We start from the raw sequence: 12,517 nt of genomic DNA on the forward strand, positions 1-12,517 counted from the left end.
TGGCGCACAATTGTATGAGGCAGTGCTAAAACGATTCGTCAGTAGAAATTAAGTATACTTCTTATCAGTAGAAGACATACATCCGAAATTCATTGAATTATAGTGTATATCACGACTATATCCCAAAAACGTTAACGACAGAATATTTACATCAAGTAAAATTAACACAATATAATATTATATTAAACAGCAAAATTTTTTATTGCCCTTTCGGGAATATTGATTTCGTAGTTTTATACAAGACTAAAAAAATTATACTGCGTTTGTTATCTAAATCCTACTGTTAATGTTACCAACGAAATCCCACAAAAATGGTACTCCACGCATAGATATATAACAATCCCAAACGTGTCCTTACCCCAAACGGGTCCGATTCTCCCAAACTTGTCTATTTTTCCCAAACGTGTTCGTAATATTCAATTTCCCCAACCGTGTCCGTTTTCAAATTCCCCCAAACGTGTCCGATAATTGGTATTCGCCAAAACGTGTCCGCTATTACACGCCAGAACGTATCACGTCTTTTAGCATTAATACACTCATTTCCCGAATGAAATAACGTCTACGGCTATTTTATGATGAGGGACATAGTTGATGAAGTGGTCATTTATTAGCATTAGTTTGTTTAATGCCGGTTATTGATGATTATCATAATTGTAAATTTAATCTGTAACATATGAATTTTTTGACTGTATTTGCTAATTGGCTAGTTGCAAGTATTTCATGCTCATTTTGAGTGAACATACAAACAATTTTTGTACAGTTGAACTAATCGTTTACTATGTAAAATAGTTTGTACTAATAAAATCCGATGATGCTTTTATAATAACCCGACTATTGCATGGCGGGCTTTCAGCAGAATTGACTTTTTCTTTCAACTCTCAGTCTGGTATTGCAAAAGCTCCTCAAATCATTAACTGGTTGTCAGGTTTAAAAAAAATAAAATTTAGGTTTCGAGCCTCACTAAAGACACACGAACAAGAGACATAACGTCCAGTGTCAAATATTTCATGCATTCTTTGAACGATATTATGTTAGTAAAAATACATTTGTCCTTTCGGGGCCTTTTATAGCTGTTTATGCGGTATGGGCTTTGTTAATTGTTTGGGGCCGTACGGTGACCTATAGTTGTTAATTTATGTGTCATGTGGTCATTTGTTGAGATTTTTCTCATTTGCAGTCACACCACATCTTCTTTTTATACTGTAAATAGGGTTTATTATCATACCAGAAATTAAGGATTGGACCTAAATGTTTTCGGTTAATTGGGAATAACACTAGTTGAATAAAAACAATTTTTTTATTATGACTTCAGTTAGAATTGAATGGGAAATTTTCCCTACACGATGTTTCTGATTTTATATCTACAATTTAACTGAGCATGACTGCTAACATTTACATCCAACATAGCTTAACGAACGTCTTCACTTTTACCCAGGTTATTCTGCCGTTTTAGAAAAAAAAGACCTAAAGTTATTTTCTATTTTTTAATGAAATAGCAAAATGAGTATACGTCAATAAAAAAACAATAACCAAATAACCTAAGAATTTATAATATTGACACGAATGATATTTCCAGTAAAAACTAAAAATATGGACACATTAGGGGGATTGGACACGTTTGGATGTTTCTTAAAAATGAACACGTTTGGGCGTTTATACAAATGACATGCTTTGGCGCTGTTTTACAACTTTGACATGTTTTGCAGTTCAGTAACGTCATGCGGATACGTTTTGGGGAATCGAACACATTTGGGGGAGGGGAGGACACGTTTCTGAGTGTTACATATATGAAACCAAAGTACTTGTATTAATCATTAAACAACATCAAAAGCCAAAACTGATTTCCCCCATTCGTTGACAACATACAGTTTACTATAGTCTTGGTTGAAGCACAAGGCGACAGGTTTATTGATTCCGTGTTGTGAATCCAATGGTATGTCTAAAACCTTGCAAACATGTTCAGTATCATAACTATGTGACACATAGTATGTAAGTCTATGTATATTGTTTGATCCCTGTCCACTGACATATATGTGTCCGTAGTCATCAGAGCATACGTCAGTGGGCGTATCCATGGTTGTAATGTCAGCAACGATTCCTTGTTTGCCGTACAATGTGTTGTTATACGTGATATAATTTTGGCCTCCTATACAAGATAAGTAAATACTTTCATTTAAGACATGGAATTTTACAGCACGTGTACCAATTTTTGGATAATTAATACAGCTGGCTAGGCTGCTGCAATAGAAAAAAATAAATCACTGACATTGAAAAAAAGTACGGACTTTTGTGTATGATAGATTAGCTGTACTCTTGCAAAAAAAAAAAAAAAAAATGGGACTAAAACAAGCATTTTGCATGTTTAAGGACAATGACTTATGTAAAAGTGTATGTCAGGTTATTAAGGATTGCATATTTTGGTATTAATATTGATTCACTCATAGGGTCTTTGCATAGGAAATTGACACATTTATGCTGTACCAGTTGTTTGCATGATACGGGTTATGTTATTTTTATATATTTTATGATGGTATGATACCGAACCATTAAAAGGAAGGATTGTGCTTGAATTTAAAATGATGAAAACATAATCTTTCAATCAGTTTAGGTGCGGTCTGGAGCTAGAATGTAAGAAACTGCTAGTAGTCCTTTGTTTATTTATGTATCATTTTGATTACATTTTTTTGTTTATATCTATTCTGACATCGGACATAAAGTTCTTACTTTCTCTAATTGAATGTTACTGTGCGTTTTGCAGTTTGTTTGTTCTACATTGGCTAGATGTATAGGACGGTTGAGATCTCACAAAACATATTTGAACCCGCCTCTTTTCTGCGTCAGTCCCAAGTCAAAAGCATATGGCCTTTGCTGGTCTGATATGATTTTTAATTTCAGTTCAATTACATGTATATGTTTGTAGTTTAGTATAATGTTCATTGTCACTGAACTAAGAAACATTTTTGATTAGGGCGAGATGTAGCGGTATTTCAGGTGCGATATTTTTATGCTGTGTTGAAGACTTGTTGTTGTCCTCCGGCTGTATTTTCTTCACTTTGGTCGGAAAGTTCCGAATTCCTCATTTCGTTTCTCAGTTTTATATATATCCAAGTCTAGACAGACAGGATTTAACTAAAATGGCAATTTTGCTTTTTCTAGCCTTCAACTATTATATTGTGCAAGTGATTTGTTTTTAGTTTTGCTCGGTTTTACAATGCTATATGTGATAACGACTTTTCACTGAGTTTTCTCGTAATATCAGACAAAATAAACTGGCCAAAATGCATTGTTCCGATTACACACTTTAAAAATGATGTTTCGCAAGATCATCGGTCAACTTTGTATCAAGTATCAACTACCAAAACAACATGAACAAGTGTGAAACTCTATAATACAAATTTCTATATGATTTATTGTGTGATCATAATTTAGGTCTACAGTTTAAACACGTTTTGCAGCTACATACTTACATGTTTTCGTAATTGACAGGAACTTTATATGACATACCATGCTTGTTAACACCAAGATAGCATGGAACGTTTTTCGGAGAATCTCTTCCAGTATTTGAAACTGCTGAAACACAAAACACTGTTGTGTTCAGTTCATCGCAGGTTGCTTTGAAGAGTACCATCATTCTATCAGGGTCAATTTGTAGGACAGTTCTTGAGTTAGGTTGTGTAATATAGCCTATATTTTGACTCGTGATAGCCAAATCATATGGTTCACTGTCAACGTCTAGCTTCTGTAAACAATTTCCAAGAGTATCAACTAATATCAAATTCTTCTTAACATAGTCACATAACAAAATATTCCCTTTTATTGTAGCTGCTATTCCAGTAATTCGACCGAAGTCGTGGTTAAATTGGCCTATGTACGAAAATCCATGTCTTACATCTCCGGGTACTGCCAAAACCTGTGCCATATCTACGATAACTAGAAAGAAATACAAATTTGTTCACAGTCTTATTATAATAAGTATTATCTTAAAACAAAAATAACCAACAGATAATGTTTTTCGATTTTTCATGGGTTTTGTCATCCTCTTATCGACCTTTGGATGACTTTTCATTGTCCCCTCTGTCCTTTTTTAATGTTACATACTCTACAAAAACGTAATGCGAAAAAAAACTGACAATATATAGATCTTATGAATAGTACTCAAGAAGACAACAGTTCACAATTCACAACACAAAAACAACTAAACAATGAGATACACAGACTGTATAAAGCAACCTCTTTTCTAGAATCTGGTACGTAAGAAGGGAAATGTTTGATATGCTGAATCTTTGAAAGATTAAAATTTGTGGATAAATGACTACTAAATATGCATATTTTGTTTCATCGTCAGTATCTTGCAAACTGCAGTATACGTAAATCCGCTACATGAAAAAACTTTCTTTATTAGCACTGAGAGTTTGATCTTACTTTCCAAATTATGCAGTATTTTAGATTTATTTGTCTACGCCCAAGTTATTAGCCATTCTAGTAATTGGGACACTGTATATGTTGTTAAATAAGCCTCTAAGAGTTTACAAAATATGGTCCAATATAGCAGGGAGAAATGTTTGTTCTCACTTATAACATTTATCTCTATCTTAATAAGTGTCAGAATAAAGTCAGACTGCTAGTATTTATATGCCCTGCTTTTTTTTGCATTATTTTGTCTTTGTTTTTATCTATTTGGATAAATCTTAGATAAGTGGTTGATTTGGTCTGTTGTGCTTGTATGTACCGGCGATTCGAGCAATAACAATTTATACATTAAACTCTTTTACTATATAAGTAGTATGAGCAGATTGGGTTGGCTTTAGATACATTTTAACTGAACTAAGAATTTCGAACGCGATTTATTAGGTAAATTATTTTTTTAGATCTAGAAAACAAACCATCTAATGTCATATCATAAAAATACAAAATATTCCGGCCTCATTCAAATAATGATTCTCTAATTACTACGCAATGTCAGACAGTTTTTAGACCACATTAATCATATGTATTTAATCCGCATATTTGCGCCTGTCCTAAGCGTATGATTTTTCATTTTTGTTTCTTTTATATATTTCGGAGATTAGTATGACGTCCACTATCATTGTACTATAGCTAGTATACATTTTTGTTTTAGGGGCCAGCTGGAGCACGCCTCATTTGTGGCTTTCGGCTGTTGTAAGCTCTTTGGTTAGATTGTTGTCTCATTGACATATTCCCTATTTCTGTTCTCAATTTTAGTACTCGTGTAATGCTTATAACCAACTATCGTAAGTACCGTTAGTGCTTTGTAATACATACTTCAGTTACTTAATGACATGTACTTGAACTTATATCTGGACTAGAAACAAAGTAACATCTTAAATAAAGTTGTATTCTCTTACCTTATTTATCGTGCTACAAATCGTTTAAATAACTTCCTTGTTGATAATAACTATCAATTTGTATGGAAGCTTATGTGTGATATAAATAAATTAAAAAAAAAAAATTTTGTCCGGTCAAAAGCTGTCATGTTAATCGTCTACATGATGCTCCTGCTTTGGTATTTCACTTTTTGTGAGTGTCCTAAACTGTACTGGTAATTAACTGATATTGATCGGCAATTTGTACATTTTCATTTAATCTCACTGCCTTCAGTAAAAAATTAAGGGACATGACTTATTACTTTAAAAATATTAGGCACATACAGTTAAGACAAACGTAAAATATAAACAAAGCATGTAAGCAACCCCCCCCCCGCCAAAAAAAAAAAAAAAAAAAAAAAATCAAACAACAACAGAACACTTCGATAGCAACAAAACATAAAGGATGTATACGTACATTGTCAAGGCAAATAAATATAATCAACAATAGACTAAACAGTGAAAGTAATAATTTACGTAGACTAACAACTTAAATGAACGCTATAACACAAAATTATGATGATAAGCAACGACATTACCTAGAATTTATACCTCAAGATCATCGTATATTAAGTGTATTTGTGAAGTTGATGTAGAATATTTATCAACATTGTCTTGGTAATTTTTGGTGAACATTTTAAAAAGTAGACGAAACTTTCTTTTACTTTTTTGGGCAGACACTTGTGACGTTTTACAAAATCTGAGTAGCAGTTGCATACTCATGAATACCGTATAAATTGTGAAATGTATATCTTATATGCCAAGAGGTTGGTATATTGCTACAAAGATCAGGGAAATTGAAAATTTCAAAATAAAAAATATTCATTTGTCATAGATTCTGGTATAGAGATCTCCGCTTATGTCACATTCGAGGTATTAGGGGCAAGTTAAAAAATGAAACAAAGAAAGCAGTGTCTGTTGTTTCATAAATGTCTAGTTATGGAGAATATATCAAGGGAACCCAATCAGAAAAAGTTTTTGGATTGTAAATGAAAAAAACAGCATCCATATATCTAAATGTGAAATTACATTAGCTGCCTTCGTTGATTTTCTTGTTTTTGACAATTGTCTGAAGGAACTCCGACTAACATAAAAAAGGCGAAATAGAAATATATTAAATGGCAAAACCAAAAGCTCAAACACATCAAATGATAAGTTAACAACTGTCATATTCCTCATTTGGTACAGGCATTATTTTGATGTAGAAAATGAGGAATTAAAGCTGGTTTTATAGCTAGCTAAACTTCTCACATCTATGGTAATCACGTAAAATTCCATTATTGTGAAAAAAAACCCCATTCATGATAGGTATATTTGTCAAACATGGCGATACATACTTAACAATCTTAAATTCTAAATAGTTTTCAAATGATTTTTTTAGGGATTTTTCTTCAAAGTTTTATATATCCACAGTCTATTTCTGTTTAGATTTTTTTGGATGATGAAATTCTCATCAAATAATTATAATTCTCGAATTCTTAAATTCGTTTCAAAATTTATAAGTTTAGAAATGTATTCAATCTTTTAAAATACAAACATAAAGTGCAGTTTGGATTATTTGGTTTTTTGAAAGTTCAAATTTTATTTTTGATTAATATATACAAATAGGGAAGGGACTAAAAATTAGATGCCTGTTACAAGTGCGAAACGGCATAAGAATGAAACGAATTGAAATGAAATTTACCAATTGAAAAAGAAATCAAATAGAAATTTTCAAAATAAAAAAATAAAATTATTTTTAGGTTGCACTTTGTAAATACAGCTGTTTCTCAAAACACGCCTCTTTTGTGGAGATCTTGAATAGCAAATTAATTTTGTTTACATACTGGTTCACAGTTATGCTCTGTGTGTTCCTTCTCACAGAGACATAACTTGGGAATGTTACCAGTAAATATACATGTGCATATTGTTTAAATTGAAATATGTGGTACACTTTCATTCAAGGTAGGGGTAGTTCAGAAAATTAGTGTTAGTTTAAACTCTGAGAAGTTCAGGGCTTATAAACGTTGAAAATATGCCGCACAGCCCTAATTAATTGTGGTGCATATGAACTTTTAATTCTAGGATAAGATTTTTTTCAAAACTTCATAGTAAAAGTGGTACAGTTTTAGCCGTAAAAGAGGGACGAAAGATACCAAAGGGACAGTGAAACTCATAAATCTAAAACAAACTGACAACGCCATGGCTAAAAATGAAAAAGACAAACAGAAAAACAATAGTACACATGACACAACATAGAAAACTAAAGAATAAACAACACGAACCCCACCAAAAACTAGGGGTGATCTCAGGTGCTCCGGAAGGGTATGCAGATCTTGCTCCACATGTGGCACCCCTCGTGTTGCTTATATGATTACAAATCTGGTAAATAGTCTAATTCGGTAGGTCACATTCATGAAAGGGAAGGGGATTGTAGTTACGACGTAAGGAACATATCCGATATCATTTGTGAAACGGTTATTCCATAACGGTCAACCAACTCGTGATGGCGTCCGTAAAATTTACGAAGGGATGATTTCAACTTCACAATTTGGAACACTTGGTTTAATAGCTTCCTTGTGAGCAGTAACCCTCTATCAAGAAAATCATGATAGGAAATGCACGGGAATATCGTATCAATTGGAAGATATATACCCCGTATGCAGGTGCTGCTGGAATGTTGCTACTTAGAAATGGAAAGTTCACAATTGGAAAGCTGAAATCATCTCTTTCGTCGTAAAGTTTTGTTTTCAACCGACCCTCATTGTCAATTTCTAGATGTAAGTCAAGATATGAAGCCGACTTAACTGTATCTGTAGTATCCTTTATCTCCAATTCGATGGCGTTCCACATAGTCACCAAATTTTGAATTTTTTAGTGAAAGAACGTCATCTATATAGCGGAAAGTAGAGTTAAAGGATATTGCTAACTTCTTATCCTTCTTCCTAAGAAGTTCCTGCATGAAGTCAGCCTCATAATAATAAAGAAACAAGTCGGCAAGTAGAGGGGCACAGTTTGTTCCCATTGGGATGCCGACAGTAAAAGGAGTTCCTATGGGAAGTTGCATTGTCAATATTTACAGAAATGCAACCTATATAGGGTGAAAAAGGGGAAAATTCAGAATTTAACCTAATTTGCTTTATTTCAAGATATTTTATTTCAAGATTTTAAGGAAATTAACTCAAATATGAAGTTTTATGAATATTTAATGAAGATTGATAGAATCCTGGGCCTTAAATATGATGACTCAGCATAAATTCACAGTTTACAGTATGCATAGTCCTGGATACAAAATTAATTCATAATATTTGCATATTTGTAAGTTAAATTGTTAAGAAGTGCTTATAATTACTCTTCGCAGTCAATGAAACTCATAGATCCTTCCTGAACATTTTTCATGGGGTGTTTGTGTCCTTTAGATAACCCAAAAGTAAGCCCCAACACCTAAATCTGCTTTTATGTCACCACGACATAATAAATACAAGCTAGAAAAACAAAAATATCTCAACAAAAATTACAATAGTGTGTTCTATCCTGAATATGTACTAAATATTCTAAATTGCTAGAAACAGCAAAATGATTTAGGAAATTTGAGGCCCCAGGGGCAAAAAACATAGAAAATTGCCTACGCCTGGGTCATAAAACAAATAATTATACTTGTAAATGCTATGATTTTATGATTTTAAAGTTCTTGATATAGAAAACAATAACTATGCTTGGAAGTTATGCAATAATCATATGTTAGCAGTTATCTCTATAACATTTAAAGTGAATTTATATCTCAGACTGGTATCTGTAAACATACAACTATTGCAAATATGGCTCTGTTTGAACACTTCTAGTATATATATTAGCTAAATTGTGTCAGTCATATGGTTACAGATGATACTGTTGTGACAGGAATTCTAAATTGACCATTTGAGGCAGAAAATGTGTACTTATATTGACAAATAGGCATACAGTAAGATGTGGAATGGAGACAGAGGCTTGATTGGATACATTATATAATCTTTCATGTTGTAATGATTGAATATATTAATGCTAAACATTACATTTATAGTATTATGATATGCTTTCAATACGTTATGAAAACAGTTTAAACAGGTTCTAGTCATTTTTTATAAGAAAATATTCAAATAGGGTAACTGGCAATAATTAAAATCTTGTTTTCAAATTCTTTTAAAAAATGAAACAGGGGAGGGGGTATAAAATGTACAGGTAAGAAATACTTAGAGTATACGCAGTGATTTCTGTTAGGTTATAATTCGGATAAATGAGTATTTATGTAAGAATAACTGATTTTAGATAGTTTTCTATTTGAATAAATATTTGTATAGGTTGCACTTTGTAAATACAGCTGTTTCTCAAAACACGCCTCTTTTTGGGAATATTGAATATTCATAGTTAAATAATTTTGTTTACATACTGGTTCCCAGTTATGCTCTCTGTGTTCCTTCTCACAGAGACATAACTTGGGAATGTTACTAGTAAATATACATGGGCATATTGTTTACATTGAAATCTGTGGTAACCTTTCATTCAAGGTAGGGATAATTAAGAAAATTAGTGTTAGTTTAAACTCTGAGAAGTTCAGGGCTTATAAACGTTGAAAATATGCCGCACAGCCCTATATTTTGACCTTTGAAAAAAATTGTGGTGCATATGAACTTTCAATTCTAGGATAAGATTTTTTTCAAAACTTCATAGTAAAAGTGGTACAGATTTAGCCGTAAAAGGAGTTCCTATGGGAAATTGCATTGTCAATATTTACAGAAATGCAACCTTTTTATAGTTGATACTACAAGTCGAAAGAGCATTAGTTAGGGAAAAAATAAGCTGAAAATATTGATAGGTTATTCAGCTGAATTGATTTAACCTTAAATTTGCATTTGTATTATTTGGGTCTCAAATTGAATTGATAGAGAGGAAGAGAAATCATGAATATGGTTGAATTTTGTTCAATAACCTCATTCAACAAATTTGTTGTCAATAAGAAACTTCAGAATACTAAGCACTTGTGCCTAATTGTATCACGTTTTAACCTGGTTCACTTTAAACGAATTACGCCGTTCAGTATCCCAAAGTAATTAAACTTATACCGTATGCGACCATTTTTATGTTAAAAAAACATAATTATGTGGATTAAATCTTTTAGACGATTGTTTTTCAATTTCACATGGGAAAGGGTGATATACAGGGTGAAAAATCTAAAGTTTTGATAAAACTAATTTCAGAGATAGATCGAGATTTAAGACTGTCCATCAGTTCTGTCGAGTTTTATAGAATCCACGAGTGATTGATACAACTACAGGAGTAAATTGTACAGTACATGTATTTCTGAAGTTCCTCTTTCAATGCATTTTGTTGTCAATCTAATGGACAAATTAATTGTGGAGCATCCAGATGATCCGGCAATTTACCGTTGTTTGTACGGAGTTATGTGACGCTTAGGTACCCAATACAAACAAAGTAAGTCCACCGATTTGTTGTCCAATGTAATGTTCATTGAAGTAATAACGGACTTTTTGTATTTTACAACATCTCATCATTGTCAAGTGATATCTGTTTTTATGTAAAAAAGCTGAGTGCAATTCGTAATTATTTTACAAGACACTCGTAGTAGATGATTTACATACACTATTATTGTAAGCTTTGTTTGCAGGAACAACAACAATCTTATCATGAAGAGATGGTTGAAAATATATCTGCTTTCTATCTGAAAACAGACTTTAGTCGATCATCCACCATGTTCACACATTGTTTCAATTTATGAATACCGGGGTAAGCCGTATTATATGAGACAATATAATTCAGTATATATTTCAGTGTTGTAAATGTACGATACAATAAAATACCAGACTGATTTTGAATATAAGTGGAACTAAAGTTATTATAACCTTGAGATGAACAACGTTGCATCCTTTGTCAATTGCATTATCTCTCAAATATGATTTCAGAAAATTATCAGGCAGTAGAAAACAATAGTTCTCATGTTATTTAACCCTAGCGGATGAAGAATATGTGAAAACAGGGTCACCAAATGTGGTGACTAAAGCAATAACATTTTATATTTTATTATTTTTGTACTGACTTCATCATCTCGTTTGATTTTCGTTTGATCAAGTCATTAACAAAAATAAAATGCCACTATTCTACATAATGTTATTGTTGTTTTTCTTTTTATTCATGGTAAAAATAGGCTGATATAATCTTATTGAATACGTGTAAGCTTTAATGTTGACATACTAGAAAAACTAGATGCGTCAAAGCGACACGAATGGCCCCGTCTCAAAAAGTTGAAACATCTGCAATTGCAATAACACATGTGGACACAAATATGATGGTAGTCTCGCATATAAACAAAATCAGCTCAGAATGTGGAGGCGTATAGAAAAAAGTCTGTATAACTGATTTTCAAAATTTTCAAAGTTGTAAACCCTTAATTTTGGCAAAAATTAACGGAGCGGAACAAAACTTGAACTAGATCTGTAACTCATCATAAGTAAGTCAAATACCCAAAATCAGCCCAATATGTGAAAGCGTTCAGAAAAAATGTCTGTATAACTGTGAATTTCAACAATTTATCAAAGTTCAAAGCCCGTAATTTCGGCAAAAATTAGCGGAGCGGAACGAAACTTAAACTTAATCTGTAATTCATCATGGTTAACTTACATACCAAAAATCAGCCCAATATCTGAAGGCGTTTTGAAAAAAAACTGCGTATAATGGTTTGTTGCGGAATGACGGAAGTACTGAATTTCGTAATTTCGGAATTACAGAATTTCGGAATTTCGGAACTACAGAATTTCGGAATTACGGACAAGGGTAAAATTATATGTCCCCTACCACTTAGTGGTGGTGCCATAAAAATACAATCTGTTTCCAGAAAGCGAATAAGAGGCGCCTATGCACGAGTCGTCACAGGAACAAATGGAAATGTGTCTAAAAATCTGTAGAAAGACAAATTTTCAGAGACACCTTTGTACCAAACTGGGGGTTGAGTTAAGTTTATTTATCCTGAATGGCTATTTAAGAGTTGACATTGAGCCGCGAGGGACAACGTTGTACTCCGTCCATTCAAAACACATCAATACTCAGAGACAGTTCAACATAAATACTTCATTACTAGTAGAAGTTTTTGTCGTCACTTGTTG

General features: G+C 32.7%; 1 long non-coding RNA gene across 1 annotated transcript; it reads right to left on the bottom strand.

Annotated features, from left to right (window-relative positions):
* Nucleotides 1–207: 207 nt before the first annotated feature.
* Nucleotides 208–5,416, bottom strand: LOC143053445 (uncharacterized). Its single transcript, XR_012971350.1, has 3 exons — nucleotides 5,367–5,416; nucleotides 3,468–3,930; nucleotides 208–2,238 (listed from the first exon to the last, which is right to left on the bottom strand). It is a non-coding gene; the product is annotated as an uncharacterized LOC143053445 (long non-coding RNA).
* Between the last annotated feature and the right edge of the window lie 7,101 nt (nucleotides 5,417–12,517).

This window comes from Mytilus galloprovincialis, chromosome 12 (genome assembly GCF_965363235.1).
Source record: "Mytilus galloprovincialis chromosome 12, xbMytGall1.hap1.1, whole genome shotgun sequence".
In the NCBI taxonomy this organism is placed as follows: domain Eukaryota; kingdom Metazoa; phylum Mollusca; class Bivalvia; order Mytilida; family Mytilidae; genus Mytilus; species Mytilus galloprovincialis.